Below are 19,410 nucleotides of genomic sequence, written 5' to 3'. Positions count from 1 at the left end.
ACTCTAGGGCGTTGCTCCACCAGATCAAACAGTTAGGGCCTTAGAAGTCAACGCCCGTAGCATAAAATACAAAATAAATAGAACAGTTTTTCCATTGTATAAAACGGATAATTGCTACCAGTGTAAAAGTTATGATCATTTCTACGTTCCGGGCAACCCAGGCTTCACCCTAGGGCGTTGTTCCACCAGATCGAATAGTTAGGGCCTAAGAAGTGAACGCCAGAAGCATAAAATACAATATAAATACAACAGCCTTTCCATCGTATAAAAGGAATAATTGCAACCAGTTTGAAAGTGATGGTCACTTCTACGTTCCGGGCAACCTAGGCTTCACTCTAGGACGTTGCTACACTAGATCGAATAGCTAGGGCCTTAGAAGTCAACGCCAGAGTCATAAAATACAATATAAATACAACAGCTTTTCCATTGTAAAGAACGTATAATTGCAACCAGTGTGAAAGTTATTTTCATTTCTACATTCCCAGCAACCTAGGCTTCGCTCTAGGGCGTTGCTCCACCAGATCGAATAGATAAGTCCTTAGAAGTCAACGCCAGAAGCATAAAATACGATATAAATACAGCATCTTTTCCATCGTATAAAAGGAATAATTGCAAACAGTGTGAAAGTAATGGTCATTTATACGTTCCGGGCAACCTAGGCTTCACTCTACGGCGTTGTTCCACCAGATCGAATAGTGAGGGCCTAAGAAGTCAACACCAGAAGAATAAAATACAAAATAAATACAACAGCCTTTACACCGTATAAAACGAATAATTGCAACCTGTGTGAAGCTTATGGTCATATCTACGTTCCGGGCAACCTAGGCTTCACTCTAGGGCGTTGCTCCACCAGATCAAACAGTTAGGTCCTTAGAAGTCAACGCCCGAAGCATAAAATACAAAATAAATAGAACAGTTTTTCCATTGTATAAAACGAATAATTGCAGCCAGTGTGAATGTTATGGTCATTTCTACATTCCGAGCAACCTAGGCTTCACTCTAGGGCGTTGCTCCAACAGATTGAATAGTTAGGGCCTTAGAAGTCAACGCACGAAGCATAAAATGCGATATAAATACAACAGCTTTTCCATCGTATAAAACGAATAATTGCAAGCAGTGTGAAAGTAATGATCATTTCGGCGTTTCGGGCATCCTAGGCTTCACTCTAGGGCGTTGCTCCACCAGATCGAATAGTTAGGTCCTTAGAAGTCAACGCCCGAAGCATAAAATACGATATAAATACAACAGCTTTTCCATCGTATAAAGCGAATAATTGCAACCAGTGTGAAAGTTATGGTCCTTTCTACTTTCCGGGCAACCTAGACTTCACCCTAGGGCGTTGTTTCGCCAGATGGAATAGTTAGGGCCTAAGAAGTCAACGCCAGAAGCATAAAATACGATATAAATACAACAGCTTTTCCATCGTATAAAAGGAATAATTGCAACCAGTGTGAAAGCTATAATCATTTCTACGTTCCGGGCAACCTAGGCTTCCCCCTAGGGCGTTGCTCCAACAGATTGCATAGCTAGGGCCTTAGAAGTCAGTGCCCGAAGCATAAAATGCAATAAAAATACAACAGTTTTTCCATCGTATAAAACGGATAATTGCAACCAGTTTGAAAGTGATGGTTATTTCTACGTTCCGGGTAACCTAGGCTTCACTCTAGGGCGTTGCTCCAACAGATTGAATAGTTAGGGCCTTCGAAGTCAGCGCCCGAAGTATAAAATGCAATAAAAATACAACAGTTTTTCCATCGTATAACAGGATTAATTGCAACCAGTTGGAAGGTGATGGTCATTTCTACGTTCCGGGCAACCTTGCCTTCACCCTAGGGCGTTGTTCCACCAGATCGAATAGTTAGGGCCTAAGAAGTGAACGCCAGAAGCATAAAATACAATATAAATACAACAGCTTTTCCATCGTATAAAAGGAATAACTGCAAACAGTATGAAAGTAATGGTCATTTCTACGTTCCGGGCAACCTAGGCTTCACTCTAGGGCGTTCCTCCGCCAGGTCAAACAGTTAGGGCCTAAGAAGTGAACGCCAGAAGCATAAAATACAATATAAATACAACAGCTTTTCCATCGTATAAAGCGAATAATTGCAACCAGTGTGAAAGTTATGGTCCTTTCTACTTTCCGGGCAACCTAGGCTACACTCTAGGGCGGTGCTCCACCATATCGAATAGATACGGCCTTACAAGCCTACGCCTGAAGCATAAAATACAATAAAAATACAACGGTCTTTCCATCGTATAACAGGAATAATTGCAACAAGCGTGAAAGTAATGATCATTTCGGCGTTTCGGGCATCCTAGGCTTAACTCTGAGGCATTGCTCCACCAGATCGAATAGTTAGGGCCTAAGAAGTCAACGCCAGAAGCATTAAATACAATAAAAATACAACAGTTTTTCCATCGTATAACAGGAATAATTGCAACCCGTGTGAAAGTGATGGTCATTTCTACGTTCCGGGCAGCCTAGGCTTCACCCTAGGGCGTTGTTCCACCAGATCGAATAGTTAGGACCAAACAAGTGAACGCCAGAAGCATAAAATACAATATAAATACAACAGCCTTTCCATCGTATAAAAGGAATAACTGCAACCAGTGTGAAAGTACTGGTCATTTCTACGTCCCGGGTAACCTATGTTTCACTCTAGGGCGTTGCTCCACCAGATCGAATAGCTAGGGACTTAGAATTTAAAGCCAGAAGGATAAAATACAATATAAGTACAACAGTTTTTCCATCGTATAAAATGAACAATTTCAGACATTGAGAAAGTAATGGTCATTTCTACGTTCCGGTCAACCTAGGCGTCACTCTAGGGCGTTGCTCCACCACGTCTAATAGCTACGGCCTTAGAAGTCAACGCCAGGAGCATAAAATACAATATAAATACAACCTCTTTTCCATCGTATAAAATGAATAATTGCAAACACTGTGCAAGTAATGGTCATTTCTACGTTCCGGGCAACCTAGGCTTCACTCTAGGGCGTTGCTCCACCAGATCGAACAGCTAGGGACTTAGAATTCAATGCCAGGAGCATAAAATGCAATATAAATGGAACAGCTTTTCCATCGTTTACAACGAATAATAGCAACCAGTGTGAAAGTTATGGTCCTTTCTACGTTCCGGGCAACCTAGGGTCACTCTAGGGCGGTGCTCCACCAAATCGAGTAGCTTGGGCCTTAGAAGTCAGCGCCAGAAGCATAAAATACAATAAAGATGCAAAAGCTTTTCCATCGTATAACAGGAATAACTGCAAACAGTATGAAAGTACTTGTCATTTCTACGTTCCGGGTAACCTAGGTTTCACTCTAGGGCGTTGCTCCACCAGATCGAATAGCTAGGGCCTTAGAAGTCCACGCCTGAAGCATTAAATACAAAATAAATAGAACAGTTTTTCCATTGTATAAAACGAATAATTGCTACCAGTGTGAAAGTTATGGTCATTTCTACGTTCCGCGCAACCTGGGCTTTACTCTAGGGCGTTGTTCCACCAGATGGAATAGTTAGGGCCCAAGAAGTGAACGCCAGAAGCATAAAATGCAATAAAAATACAACAGTCTTACCATCCTATAACAGGAGTAATTGCAATCCGTGTGAAAGTGATGGTCATTTGTACGTTCCAGGCAACCTAGGCTTCACTCTAGGGCGTTGCTCCACCAGATTAAACAGTTAGGGCCTTAGAAGTCAACGCCCGAAGCATAAAATACAAAATAAATAGAACAGTTTTTCCATTGTATAAAACGAATAATTGCTACCAGTGTAAAAGTTATGGTCATTTCTACGTTCCAGGCAACCTAGGCTTCACCCTAGGGCGTTGTTCCACCAGATCGAATAGTTAGGGCCTAAGAAGTGAACGCCAGAAGCATAAAATACAATATAAATGCAACAGTTTTTCCATCGTATAAAACGAATAATTGCAACCAGTGTGAAAGTTATGGTTATTTCTACATTCCGAGCAACCTAGGCTTCACTCTAGGGCGTTGTTCCACCAGCTCGAATAGTTAGGGCCTAAGAAGTGAACGCCAGAAGCATTAAATACAATAAAAATACAACAGTTTTTCCATCGTGTAACAGGAATAATTGCAACCCGTGTGAAAGTGATGGTCATTTCTACGTTCCGGGCAGCCTAGGCTTCACCCTAGGGCGTTGTTCCACCAGATCGAATAGTTAGGGCCTAACAAGTGAACGCCAGAAGCATAAAATACAATATAAATACAACAGTTTTTCCATCGTATAAAACGAATAATTGCAACCAGTGTGAAAGTAATGGTCATTTCTACATTCCGAGCAACCTAGGCTTCACTCTAGGGCGTTGCACCAACAGATTGAATAGCGAGGGCCTTAGAAGTCAACGCCCGAAGCATAAAATGCAATAAAAATACTACAGTTTTTACATCGTATAACAGGTTTAATTGCAACCAGTTTGAAAGTAATGGTCATTTCTACGTTCCGGGAAACCTAGGCTTCACTCTAGGGCGTTGCTCCACTAGATCGAATAGCTAGGGCCTTAGAAGTCAACGCCAGAAGCACAAAATACGATATAAATACAACAGCTTTTCCATCCTATAACAGGAATAATTGCAACCCGTGTGAGAGTGATGGTAATTTCTACGTTCCGGGCAACCTAGGCTTCACCCTAGGGCGTTGTTCCACCAGATCGAATAGTTAGGGACTAACAAGTGAACGCCAGAAGCATAAAATACAATATAAATACAACTGTTTGTCCATCGTATAAATCGAATAATTGCAACCAGTGTGAAAGTAATGGTCATTTCTACGTTCCGGGCAGCCTAGGCTTCACTCTAAGGAGTTGCTCCACTAGATCGAATAGCTACGGCCTTAGAAGCCTACGCCTGAAGCATAAAATACAATAAAAATACAACGGTCTTTTCATCGTATGACAGGAATAATTGCAAACAGTGTGAAAGTAATGGTCATTTCTACGTTCCGGGCAACCTAGGCTTCACTCTAGGGCGTTGCTCCACCAGATCAAACAGTTAGGGCCTTAGAAGTCAACGCCCGTAGCATAAAATACAAAATAAATAGAACAGTTTTTCCATTGTATAAAACGGATAATTGCTACCAGTGTAAAAGTTATGATCATTTCTACGTTCCGGGCAACCCAGGCTTCACCCTAGGGCGTTGTTCCACCAGATCGAATAGTTAGGGCCTAAGAAGTGAACGCCAGAAGCATAAAATACAATATAAATACAACAGCCTTTCCATCGTATAAAAGGAATAATTGCACCCAGTGTGAAAGTAATGGTCACTTCTACGTTCCGGGCAACCTAGGCTTCACTCTAGGGCGTTGCTCCACCAGATCAAACAGTTAGGGACTTAGAAGTCAACGCCCGAAGCATAAAACACAAAATAAATAGAACAGTTTTTCCATGGTATAAAACGAATAATTGCAACCAGTGTAAAAGTTATGGTCATTTCTACGTTCCGTGCAACCTAGGCTTCACTCTAGGGCGGTGCCCCACCATATCGAATAGCTACGGCCTTAGAAGCCTACGCCTGAAGCATAAAATACAATAAAAATACAACGGTCTTTTCATCGGATAACAGGAATAATTGCAACAAGCGTGAAAGTAATGATCATTTCGGCGTTTCGGGCATCCTAGACTTAACTCTGAGGCATTGCTCCACCAGATCGAATAGTTAGGGCCTAAGAAGTCAACGCCAGAAGCATAAAATACAATATAAATACAACAGTTTTTCCATTGTATAAAACGAATAATTGCTACCAGTGTAGAAGTTATGATCATTTCTTCGTTCCGTGCAACCTAGGCTTCACTCTAGGGCGTTGCTCCACTAGATCGAATAGTTAGGGCCATAGAAGTCAACGCCAGAAGCATAAAATACGATATAAATACAACAGCTTTTCAATCGTATAAAAGGAATAGTTGCAAACAGTGTGAAAGTAATGGTCATTTCTACGTTCCGGGCAACCTAGGCTTCACCCTAGGGCGTTGCTCCACCAGATTAAACAGTTAGGGCCTTAGAAGTCAACGCCCGAAGCATAAAATACAAAATAAATAGAACAGTTTTTCCATTGTATAAAACGAATAATTGCTACCAGTGTAAAAGTTATGGTCATTTCTACGTTCCAGGCAACCTAGGCTTCACCCTAGGGCGTTGTTCCACCAGATCGAATAGTTAGGGCCTAAGAAGTGAACGCCAGAAGCATAAAATACAATATAAATGCAACAGTTTTTCCATCGTATAAAACGAATAATTGCAACCAGTGTGAAAGTTATGGTTATTTCTACATTCCGAGCAACCTAGGCTTCACTCTAGGGCGTTGTTCCACCAGCTCCAATAGTTAGGGCCTAAGAAGTGAACGCCAGAAGCATTAAATACAATAAAAATACAACAGTTTTTCCATCGTGTAACAGGAATAATTGCAACCCGTGTGAAAGTGATGGTCATTTCTACGTTCCGGGCAGCCTAGGCTTCACCCTAGGGCGTTGTTCCACCAGATCGAATAGTTAGGGCCTAACAAGTGAACGCCAGAAGCATAAAATACAATATAAATACAACAGTTTTTCCATCGTATAAAACGAATAATTGCAACCAGTGTGAAAGTAATGGTCATTACTACATTCCGAGCAACCTAGGCTTCACTCTAGGGCGTTGCACCAACAGATTGAATAGCGAGGGCCTTAGAAGTCAACGCCCGAAGCATAAAATGCAATAAAAATACTACAGTTTTTACATCGTATAACAGATTTAATTGCAACCAGTTTGAAAGTAATGGTCATTTCTACGTTCCGGGAAACCTAGGCTTCACTCTAGGGCGTTGCTCCACTAGATCGAATAGCTAGGGCCTTAGAAGTCAACGCCAGAAGCACAAAATACGATATAAATACAACAGCTTTTCCATCCTATAACAGGAATAATTGCAACCCGTGTGAGAGTGATGGTCATTTCTACGTTCCGGGCAACCTAGGCTTCACCCTAGGGCGTTGTTCCACCAGATCGAATAGTTAGGGACTAACAAGTGAACGCCAGAAGCATAAAATACAATATAAATACAACTGTTTGTCCATCGTATAAATCGAATAATTGCAACCAGTGTGAAAGTAATGGTCATTTCTACGTTCCGGGCAGCCTAGGCTTCACTCTATGGAGTTGCTCCACTAGATCGAATAGCTACGGCCTTAGAAGCCTACGCCTGAAGCATAAAATACAATAAAAATACAACGGTCTTTTCATCGTATGACAGGAATAATTGCAAACAGTGTGAAAGTAATGGTCATTTCTACGTTCCGGGCAACCTAGGCTTCACTCTAGGGCGTTGCTCCACCAGATCAAACAGTTAGGGCCTTAGAAGTCAACGCCCGTAGCATAAAATACAAAATAAATAGAACAGTTTTTCCATTGTATAAAACGGATAATTGCTACCAGTGTAAAAGTTATGATCATTTCTACGTTCCGGGCAACCCAGGCTTCACCCTAGGGCGTTGTTCCACCAGATCGAATAGTTAGGGCCTAAGAAGTGAACGCCAGAAGCATAAAATACAATATAAATACAACAGCCTTTCCATCGTATAAAAGGAATAATTGCACCCAGTGTGAAAGTAATGGTCACTTCTACGTTCCGGGCAACCTAGGCTTCACTCTAGGGCGTTGCTCCACCAGATCAAACAGTTAGGGACTTAGAAGTCAACGCCCGAAGCATAAAACACAAAATAAATAGAACAGTTTTTCCATGGTATAAAACGAATAATTGCAACCAGTGTAAAAGTTATGGTCATTTCTACGTTCCGTGCAACCTAGGCTTCACTCTAGGGCGGTGCCCCACCATATCGAATAGCTACGGCCTTAGAAGCCTACGCCTGAAGCATAAAATACAATAAAAATACAACGGTCTTTTCATCGGATAACAGGAATAATTGCAACAAGCGTGAAAGTAATGATCATTTCGGCGTTTCGGGCATCCTAGACTTAACTCTGAGGCATTGCTCCACCAGATCGAATAGTTAGGGCCTAAGAAGTCAACGCCAGAAGCATAAAATACAATATAAATACAACAGTTTTTCCATTGTATAAAACGAATAATTACTACCAGTGTAGAAGTTATGATCATTTCTTCGTTCCGTGCAACCTAGGCTTCACTCTAGGGCGTTGCTCCACTAGATCGAATAGTTAGGGCCATAGAAGTCAACGCCAGAAGCATAAAATACGATATAAATACAACAGCTTTTCAATCGTATAAAAGGAATAGTTGCAAACAGTGTGAAAGTAATGGTCATTTCTACGTTCCGGGCAACCTAGGCTTCACCCTAGGGCGTTGCTCCACCAGATTAAACAGTTAGGGCCTTAGAAGTCAACGCCCGAAGCATAAAATACAAAATAAATAGAACAGTTTTTCCATCGTATAAAACGAATAATTGCAACCAGTGTGAAAGTTATGGTTATTTCTACATTCCGAGCAACCTAGGCTTCACTCTAGGGCGTTGTTCCACCAGCTCGAATAGTTAGGGCCTAAGAAGTGAACGCCAGAAGCATTAAATACAATAAAAATACAACAGTTTTTCCATCGTGTAACAAGAATAATTGCAACCCGTGTGAAAGTGATGGTCATTTCTACGTTCCGGGCAGTCTAGGCTTCACCCTAGGGCGTTGTTCCACCAGATCGAATAGTTAGGGCCTAACAAGTGAACGCCAGAAGCATAAAATACAATATAAATACAACAGCTTTTCCATCGTATAAAACGTGTAATTGCAACCAGTGTGAAAGTTATGGTAATTTCTACATTCCGAGCAACCTAGGCTTCACTCTAGGGCGTTGCTCCACCAGGTCGAATAGTTAGGTCCATAGAAGTCAACGCCAGAAGCATAATATACGATATAAATACAGCAGCTTTTCCAGCGTATAAAAGGGATAATTGCAAACAGTGTGAAAGTAATGGTCATTTCCACGTTCCGGGCAACCTAGGCTTCACTCTACGGCGTTGTTCTACCAGATCGAATAGTTAGGGCCTAAGAAGTCAACAACAGAAGAATAAAATACAATATAAATACAACAGACTTTCCATCGTATAAAAGGAATAATTGCACCCAGGGTGAAAGTAATGGTCATTTCTACGCTCCGGGCAACCTAGGCTTCACTCTAGGGCGTTGCACCAACAGATTGAATAGTTAGGGCCTTAGAAGTCAACGCCCGAAGCATAAAATGCAATAAAAATACTACAGTTTTTCCATCGTATAACAGGTTTAATTGCAACCAGTTTGAAAGTAATGGTCATTTCTACGTTCCGGGAAACCTAGGCTTCACTCTAGGGCGTTGCTCCACTAGATCGAATAGCTAGGGCCTTAGAAGTCAACGCCAGGAGCACAAAATACGATATAAATACAACAGCTTTTCCATCCTATAACAGGAATAATTGCAACCCGTGTGAGAGTGATGGTCATTTCTACGTTCCGGGCAACCTAGGCTTCACCCTAGGGCGTTGTTCCACCAGATCGAATAGTTAGGGACTAACAAGTGAACGCCAGAAGCATAAAATACAATATAAATACAACAGTTTGTCCATCGTATAAATCGAATAATTGCAACCAGTGTGAAAGTAATGGTCATTTCTACGTTCCGGGCAGCCTAGGCTTCACTCTAAGGCGTTGCTCCACTAGATCGAATAGCTACGGCCTTAGAAGCCTACGCCTGAAGCATAAAATACAATAAAAATACAACGGTCTTTTCATCGTATGACAGGAATAATTGCAACAAGCGTGAAAGTAATGATCATTTCGGCGTTTCGGGCATCCTAGACTTAACTCTGAGGCATTGCTCCACCAGATCGAATAGTTAGGGCCTAAGAAGTCAACGCCAGAAGCATAAAATACAATATAAATACAACAGTTTTTCTATTGTATAACAGGATTAATTGCAATCAGTTTGAAAGCGATGGTCATTTCTACGTTCCGGGCAACCTAGGCTTCACTCTAGGGCGTTGCTCCACTAGATTGAATAGTTAGGGCCATAGAAGTCAACGCCAGAAGCATAAAATACGGTATAAATACAACAGCTTTTCAATCGTATAAAACGCATAATTGCTACCAGTGTAAAAGTTATGGTCATTTCTACGTTCCGGGCAACCTAGGCTTCACCCTAGGGCGCTGTTCCACCAGATCGAATAGTTAGGGCCTAAGAAGTGAACGTCAGAAGCATAAAATACAATATAAATACAACAGTTTTTCCATCGTATAAAACGAATATTTGCAACCAGTGTGAAAGTTATGGTTATTTCTACATTCCGAGCAACCTAGGCTTCACTCTAGGGCGTTGTTCCACCAGCTCGAATAGTTAGGGCCTAAGAAGTGAACGCCAGAAGCATTAAATACAATAAAAATACAACAGTTTTTCCATCGTATAACAGGAATAATTGCAACCCGTGTGAAAGTGATGGTCATTTCTACGTTCCGGGCAGCCTAGGCTTCACCCTAGGGCGTTGTTCCACCAGATCGAATAGTTAGGACCAAACAAGTGAACGCCAGAAGCATAAAATACAATATAAATACAACAGTTTTTCCATCGTATAAAACGAATAATTGCAACCAGTGTGAAAGTAATGGTCATTTCTACGTTCCGGGATACCTAGGCTTCACTCTAGGGCGTTGCTCCACTAGATCGAATAGCTAGGGCCTTAGAAGTCAACGCCAGGAGCACAAAATACGATATAAATACAACAGCTTTTCCATCCTATAACAGGAATAATTGCAACCCGTGTGAGAGTGATGGTCATTTCTACGTTCCGGGCAACCTAGGCTTCACCCTAGGGCGTTGTTCCACCAGATCGAATAGTTAGGGACTAACAAGTGAACGCCAGAAGCATAAAATACAATATAAATACAACAGTTTGTCCATCGTATAAATCGAATAATTGCAACCAGTGTGAAAGTAATGGTCATTTCTACGTTCCGGGCAGCCTAGGCTTCACTCTAAGGCGTTGTTCCACTAGATCGAATAGCTACGGCCTTAGAAGCCTACGCCTGAAGCATAAAATACAATAAAAATACAACGGTCTTTTCATCGTATGACAGGAATAATTGCAACAAGCGTGAAAGTAATGATCATTTCGGCGTTTCGGGCATCCTAGACTTAACTCTGAGGCATTGCTCCACCAGATCGAATAGTTAGGGCCTAAGAAGTCAACGCCAGAAGCATAAAATACAATATAAATACAACAGTTTTTCCATCGTATAAAACGAATAATTGCAACCAGTGTGAAAGTTATGGTCATTTCTACATTCCGAGCAGCCTAGGCTTCACTCTAGGGCGTTGTTCAACCAGATCGAATTGTTAGGGCCTCAGAAATCAACACCAGAAGAATAAAATACAAAATAAGTACAACAGCCTTTACACCGTATAAAACGAATAATTGCAACCTGTGTGAAGGTTATGGTCATATCTACCTTACGGGCAACCTAGGCTTCACTGTAGGGCGTTGCTCCACCAGATCGAAATGTTAGGGCCTAAGAAGTCAACGCCCGAAGCATAAAATACGATATAAATACAACAGCTTTTCCATCGTATAAAATGAATAATTGCAAACAGTGTGAAGGTAGTGGTCATTTCTACGTTCCGAGCAACCTAGGCCTCAATCTAGGGCGGTGCTCTACCATATCGAATAGCTACGGCCTTAGAAGCCTACGCCTGAAGCATAAAATACAATAAAAATACAACGGCCTTTTCATCGTATAACAGGAATAATTGTATCAAGCGTGAAAGTAATGATCATTTCGGCGTTTCGGGCATCCTAGACTTAACTCTGAGGAATTGCTCCACCAGATCGAATAGTTAGGGCCTAAGAAGTCAACGCCAGAAGCATAAAATACAATATAAATACAACAGCTTTGCCATCGTATAAAATGAACAATTGCAAACAGTGAGAAAGATATGGACATTTCTACGTTCCGGGCAACCTACGCTTCACTCTATGGCGTTGTTCCACCACTTCGAATAGCTACGGCCTCAGAAGTCAACGCCTGAAGCATAAAATACAATAAAAATGCAACAGTCTTTCCATCCTATAACAGGAATAATTGCAACCCGTGTGAAAGTGATGGTCATTTCTACGTTCCGGGCAGCCTAGGCTTCACCCTAGGGCGTTGTTCCACCAGATCGAATAGTTAGGGCCTAAGAAGTCAACGCCAGAAGCATTAAATACAATAAAAATACAACAGTTTTTCCATCGTATAACAGGAATAATTGCAACCCGTGTGAAAGTGATGGTCATTTCTACGTTCCGGGCAGCCTAGGCTTCACCCTAGGGCGTTGTTCCACCAGATCGAATAGTTAGGACCAAACAAGTGAACGCCAGAAGCATAAAATACAATATAAATACAACAGCCTTTCCATCGTATAAAAGGAATAACTGCAACCAGTGTGAAAGTACTGGTCATTTCTACGTCCCGGGTAACCTATGTTTCACTCTAGGGCGTTGCTCCACCAGATCGAATAGCTAGGGACTTAGAATTTAAAGCCAGAAGGATAAAATACAATATAAGTACAACAGTTTTTCCATCGTATAAAATGAACAATTTCAGACATTGAGAAAGTAATGGTCATTTCTACGTTCCGGTCAACCTAGGCGTCACTCTAGGGCGTTGCTCCACCACGTCTAATAGCTACGGCCTTAGAAGTCAACGCCAGGAGCATAAAATACAATATAAATACAACCTCTTTTCCATCGTATAAAATGAATAATTGCAAACACTGTGCAAGTAATGGTCATTTCTACGTTCCGGGCAACCTAGGCTTCACTCTAGGGCGTTGCTCCACCAGATCGAACAGCTAGGGACTTAGAATTCAATGCCAGGAGCATAAAATGCAATATTAATAGAACAGCTTTTCCATCGTTTACAACGAATAATAGCAACCAGTGTGAAAGTTATGGTCCTTTCTACGTTCCGGGCAACCTAGGGTCACTCTAGGGCGGTGCTCCACCAAATCGAGTAGCTTGGGCCTTAGAAGTCAGCGCCAGAAGCATAAAATACAATAAAGATGCAAAAGCTTTTCCATCGTATAACAGGAATAACTGCAAACAGTGTGAAAGTACTTGTCATTTCTACGTTCCGGGTAACCTAGGTTTCACTCTAGGGCGTTGCTCCACCAGATCGAATAGCTAGGGCCTTAGAAGTCCACGCCTGAAGCATTAAATACAAAATAAATAGAACAGTTTTTCCATTGTATAAAACGAATAATTGCTACCAGTGTGAAAGTTATGGTCATTTCTACGTTCCGCGCAACCTGGGCCTTACTCTAGGGCGTTGTTCCACCAGATGGAATTGTTAGGGCCTCAGAAATCAACACCAGAAGAATAAAATACAAAATAAGTACAACAGCCTTTACACCGTATAAAACGAATAATTGCAACCTGTGTGAAGGTTATGGTCATATCTACCTTACGGGCAACCTAGGCTTCACTGTAGGGCGTTGCTCCACCAGATCGAAATGTTAGGGCCTAAGAAGTCAACGCCCGAAGCATAAAATACGATATAAATACAACAGCTTTTCCATCGTATAAAATGAATAATTGCAAACAGTGTGAAGGTAGTGGTCATTTCTACGTTCCGAGCAACCTAGGCCTCAATCTAGGGCGGTGCTCTACCATATCGAATAGCTACGGCCTTAGAAGCCTACGCCTGAAGCATAAAATACAATAAAAATACAACGGCCTTTTCATCGTATAACAGGAATAATTGTATCAAGCGTGAAAGTAATGATCATTTCGGCGTTTCGGGCATCCTAGACTTAACTCTGAGGAATTGCTCCACCAGATCGAATAGTTAGGGCCTAAGAAGTCAACGCCAGAAGCATAAAATACAATATAAATACAACAGCTTTGCCATCGTATAAAATGAACAATTGCAAACAGTGAGAAAGATATGGACATTTCTACGTTCCGGGCAACCTACGCTTCACTCTATGGCGTTGTTCCACCACTTCGAATAGCTACGGCCTCAGAAGTCAACGCCTGAAGCATAAAATACAATAAAAATGCAACAGTCTTTCCATCCTATAACAGGAATAATTGCAACCCGTGTGAAAGTGATGGTCATTTCTACGTTCCGGGCAGCCTAGGCTTCACCCTAGGGCGTTGTTCCACCAGATCGAATAGTTAGGGCCTAAGAAGTCAACGCCAGAAGCATTAAATACAATAAAAATACAACAGTTTTTCCATCGTATAACAGGAATAATTGCAACCCGTGTGAAAGTGATGGTCATTTCTACGTTCCGGGCAGCCTAGGCTTCACCCTAGGGCGTTGTTCCACCAGATCGAATAGTTAGGACCAAACAAGTGAACGCCAGAAGCATAAAATACAATATAAATACAACAGCCTTTCCATCGTATAAAAGGAATAACTGCAACCAGTGTGAAAGTACTGGTCATTTCTACGTCCCGGGTAACCTATGTTTCACTCTAGGGCGTTGCTCCACCAGATCGAATAGCTAGGGACTTAGAATTTAAAGCCAGAAGGATAAAATACAATATAAGTACAACAGTTTTTCCATCGTATAAAATGAACAATTTCAGACATTGAGAAAGTAATGGTCATTTCTACGTTCCGGTCAACCTAGGCGTCACTCTAGGGCGTTGCTCCACCACGTCTAATAGCTACGGCCTTAGAAGTCAACGCCAGGAGCATAAAATACAATATAAATACAACCTCTTTTCCATCGTATAAAATGAATAATTGCAAACACTGTGCAAGTAATGGTCATTTCTACGTTCCGGGCAACCTAGGCTTCACTCTAGGGCGTTGCTCCACCAGATCGAACAGCTAGGGACTTAGAATTCAATGCCAGGAGCATAAAATGCAATATAAATAGAACAGCTTTTCCATCGTTTACAACGAATAATAGCAACCAGTGTGAAAGTTATGGTCCTTTCTACGTTCCGGGCAACCTAGGGTCACTCTAGGGCGGTGCTCCACCAAATCGAGTAGCTTGGGCCTTAGAAGTCAGCGCCAGAAGCATAAAATACAATAAAGATGCAAAAGCTTTCCCATCGTATAACAGGAATAACTGCAAACAGTGTGAAAGTACTTGTCATTTCTACGTTCCGGGTAACCTAGGTTTCACTCTAGGGCGTTGCTCCACCAGATCGAATAGCTAGGGCCTTAGAAGTCCACGCCTGAAGCATTAAATACAAAATAAATAGAACAGTTTTTCCATTGTATAAAACGAATAATTGCTACCAGTGTGAAAGTTATGGTCATTTCTACGTTCCGCGCAACCTGGGCCTTACTCTAGGGCGTTGTTCCACCAGATGGAATAGTTAGGGCCTAAGAAATGAACGCCAGAAGCATAAAATGCAATAAAAATACAACAGTCTTACCATCCTATAACAGAAGTAATTGCAATCCGTGTGAAAGTGATGGTCATTTGTACGTTCCAGGCAACCTAGGCTTCACTCTAGGGCGTTGCTCCACCAGATTAAACAGTTAGGGCCTTAGAAGTCAACGCCCGAAGCATAAAATACAAAATAAATAGAACAGTTTTTCCATTGTATAAAACGAATAATTGCTACCAGTGTAAAAGTTATGGTCATTTCTACGTTCCAGGCAACCTAGGCTTCACCCTAGGGCGTTGTTCCACCAGATCGAATAGTTAGGGCCTAAGAAGTGAACGCCAGAAGCATAAAATACAATATAAATGCAACAGTTTTTCCATCGTATAAAACGAATAATTGCAACCAGTGTGAAAGTTATGGTTATTTCTACATTCCGAGCAACCTAGGCTTCACTCTAGGGCGTTGTTCCACCAGCTCGAATAGTTAGGGCCTAAGAAGTGAACGCCAGAAGCATTAAATACAATAAAAATACAACAGTTTTTCCATCGTGTAACAGGAATAATTGCAACCCGTGTGAAAGTGATGGTCATTTCTACGTTCCGGGCAGCCTAGGCTTCACCCTAGGGCGTTGTTCCACCAGATCGAATAGTTAGGGCCTAACAAGTGAACGCCAGAAGCATAAAATACAATATAAATACAACAGTTTTTCCATCGTATAAAACGAATAATTGCAACCAGTGTGAAAGTAATGGTCATTTCTACATTCCGAGCAACCTAGGCTTCACTCTAGGGCGTTGCACCAACAGATTGAATAGCGAGGGCCTTAGAAGTCAACGCCCGAAGCATAAAATGCAATAAAAATACTACAGTTTTTACATCGTATAACAGGTTTAAGTGCAACCAGTTTGAAAGTAATGGTCATTTCTACGTTCCGGGAAACCTAGGCTTCACTCTAGGGCGTTGCTCCACTAGATCGAATAGCTAGGGCCTTAGAAGTCAACGCCAGAAGCACAAAATACGATATAAATACAACAGCTTTTCCATCCTATAACAGGAATAATTGCAACCCGTGTGAGAGTGATGGTCATTTCTACGTTCCGGGCAACCTAGGCTTCACCCTAGGGCGTTGTTCCACCAGATCGAATAGTTAGGGACTAACAAGTGAACGCCAGAAGCATAAAATACAATATAAATACAACTGTTTGTCCATCGTATAAATCGAATAATTGCAACCAGTGTGAAAGTAATGGTCATTTCTACGTTCCGGGCAGCCTAGGCTTCACTCTAAGGAGTTGCTCCACTAGATCGAATAGCTACGGCCTTAGAAGCCTACGCCTGAAGCATAAAATACAATAAAAATACAACGGTCTTTTCATCGTATGACAGGAATAATTGCAAACAGTGTGAAAGTACTTGTCATTTCTACGTTCCGGGTAACCTAGGTTTCACTCTAGGGCGTTGCTCCACCAGATCGAATAGCTAGGGCCTTAGAAGTCCACGCCTGAAGCATTAAATACAAAATAAATAGAACAGTTTTTCCATTGTATAAAACGAATAATTGCTACCAGTGTGAAAGTTATGGTCATTTCTACGTTCCGCGCAACCTGGGCCTTACTCTAGGGCGTTGTTCCACCAGATGGAATTGTTAGGGCCTCAGAAATCAACACCAGAAGAATAAAATACAAAATAAGTACAACAGCCTTTACACCGTATAAAACGAATAATTGCCACCTGTGTGAAGGTTATGGTCATATCTACCTTACGGGCAACCTAGGCTTCACTGTAGGGCGTTGCTCCACCAGATCGAAATGTTAGGGCCTAAGAAGTCAACGCCCGAAGCATAAAATACGATATAAATACAACAGCTTTTCCATCGTATAAAATGAATAATTGCAAACAGTGTGAAGGTAGTGGTCATTTCTACGTTCCGAGCAACCTAGGCCTCAATCTAGGGCGGTGCTCTACCATATCGAATAGCTACGGCCTTAGAAGCCTACGCCTGAAGCATAAAATACAATAAAAATACAACGGCCTTTTCATCGTATAACAGGAATAATTGTATCAAGCGTGAAAGTAATGATCATTTCGGCGTTTCGGGCATCCTAGACTTAACTCTGAGGAATTGCTCCACCAGATCGAATAGTTAGGGCCTAAGAAGTCAACGCCAGAAGCATAAAATACAATATAAATACAACAGCTTTGCCATCGTATAAAATGAACAATTGCAAACAGTGAGAAAGATATGGACATTTCTACGTTCCGGGCAACCTACGCTTCACTCTATGGCGTTGTTCCACCACTTCGAATAGCTACGGCCTCAGAAGTCAACGCCTGAAGCATAAAATACAATAAAAATGCAACAGTCTTTCCATCCTATAACAGGAATAATTGCAACCCGTGTGAAAGTGATGGTCATTTCTACGTTCCGGGCAGCCTAGGCTTCACCCTAGGGCGTTGTTCCACCAGATCGAATAGTTAGGGCCTAAGAAGTCAACGCCAGAAGCATTAAATACAATAAAAATACAACAGTTTTTCCATCGTATAACAGGAATAATTGCAACCCGTGTGAAAGTGATGGTCATTTCTACGTTCCGGGCAGCCTAGGCTTCACCCTAGGGCGTTGTTCCACCAGATCGAATAGTTAGGACCAAACAAGTGAACGCCAGAAGCATAAAATACAATATAAATACAACAGCCTTTCCATCGTATAAAAGGAATAACTGCAACCAGTGTGAAAGTACTGGTCATTTCTACGTCCCGGGTAACCTATGTTTCACTCTAGGGCGTTGCTCCACCAGATCGAATAGCTAGGGACTTAGAATTTAAAGCCAGAAGGATAAAATACAATATAAGTACAACAGTTTTTCCATCGTATAAAATGAACAATTTCAGACATTGAGAAAGTAATGGTCATTTCTACGTTCCGGTCAACCTAGGCGTCACTCTAGGGCGTTGCTCCACCACGTCTAATAGCTACGGCCTTAGAAGTCAACGCCAGGAGCATAAAATACAATATAAATACAACCTCTTTTCCATCGTATAAAATGAATAATTGCAAACACTGTGCAAGTAATGGTCATTTCTACGTTCCGGGCAACCTAGGCTTCACTCTAGGGCGTTGCTCCACCAGATCGAACAGCTAGGGACTTAGAATTCAATGCCAGGAGCATAAAATGCAATATAAATAGAACAGCTTTTCCATCGTTTACAACGAATAATAGCAACCAGTGTGAAAGTTATGGTCCTTTCTACGTTCCGGGCAACCTAGGGTCACTCTAGGGCGGTGCTCCACCAAATCGAGTAGCTTGGGCCTTAGAAGTCAGCGCCAGAAGCATAAAATACAATAAAGATGCAAAAGCTTTTCCATCGTATAACAGGAATAACTGCAAACAGTGTGAAAGTACTTGTCATTTCTACGTTCCGGGTAACCTAGGTTTCACTCTAGGGCGTTGCTCCACCAGATCGAATAGCTAGGGCCTTAGAAGTCCACGCCTGAAGCATTAAATACAAAATAAATAGAACAGTTTTTCCATTGTATAAAACGAATAATTGCTACCAGTGTGAAAGTTATGGTCATTTCTACGTTCCGCGCAACCTGGGCCTTACTCTAGGGCGTTGTTCCACCAGATGGAATAGTTAGGGCCTAAGAAATGAACGCCAGAAGCATAAAATGCAATAAAAATACAACAGTCTTACCATCCTATAACAGAAGTAATTGCAATCCGTGTGAAAGTGATGGTCATTTGTACGTTCCAGGCAACCTAGGCTTCACTCTAGGGCGTTGCTCCACCAGATTAAACAGTTAGGGCCTTAGAAGTCAACGCCCGAAGCATAAAATACAAAATAAATAGAACAGTTTTTCCATTGTATAAAACGAATAATTGCTACCAGTGTAAAAGTTATGGTCATTTCTACGTTCCAGGCAACCTAGGCTTCACCCTAGGGCGTTGTTCCACCAGATCGAATAGTTAGGGCCTAAGAAGTGAACGCCAGAAGCATAAAATACAATATAAATGCAACAGTTTTTCCATCGTATAAAACGAATAATTGCAACCAGTGTGAAAGTTATGGTTATTTCTACATTCCGAGCAACC

Source organism: Calliopsis andreniformis, unplaced genomic scaffold (assembly GCF_051401765.1).
Source record: "Calliopsis andreniformis isolate RMS-2024a unplaced genomic scaffold, iyCalAndr_principal scaffold0015, whole genome shotgun sequence".
Lineage (NCBI taxonomy): Eukaryota > Metazoa > Arthropoda > Insecta > Hymenoptera > Andrenidae > Calliopsis > Calliopsis andreniformis.
The sequence above is the reverse complement of the archived record's forward strand: the minus strand, read 5'-3'. Positions refer to the sequence as shown.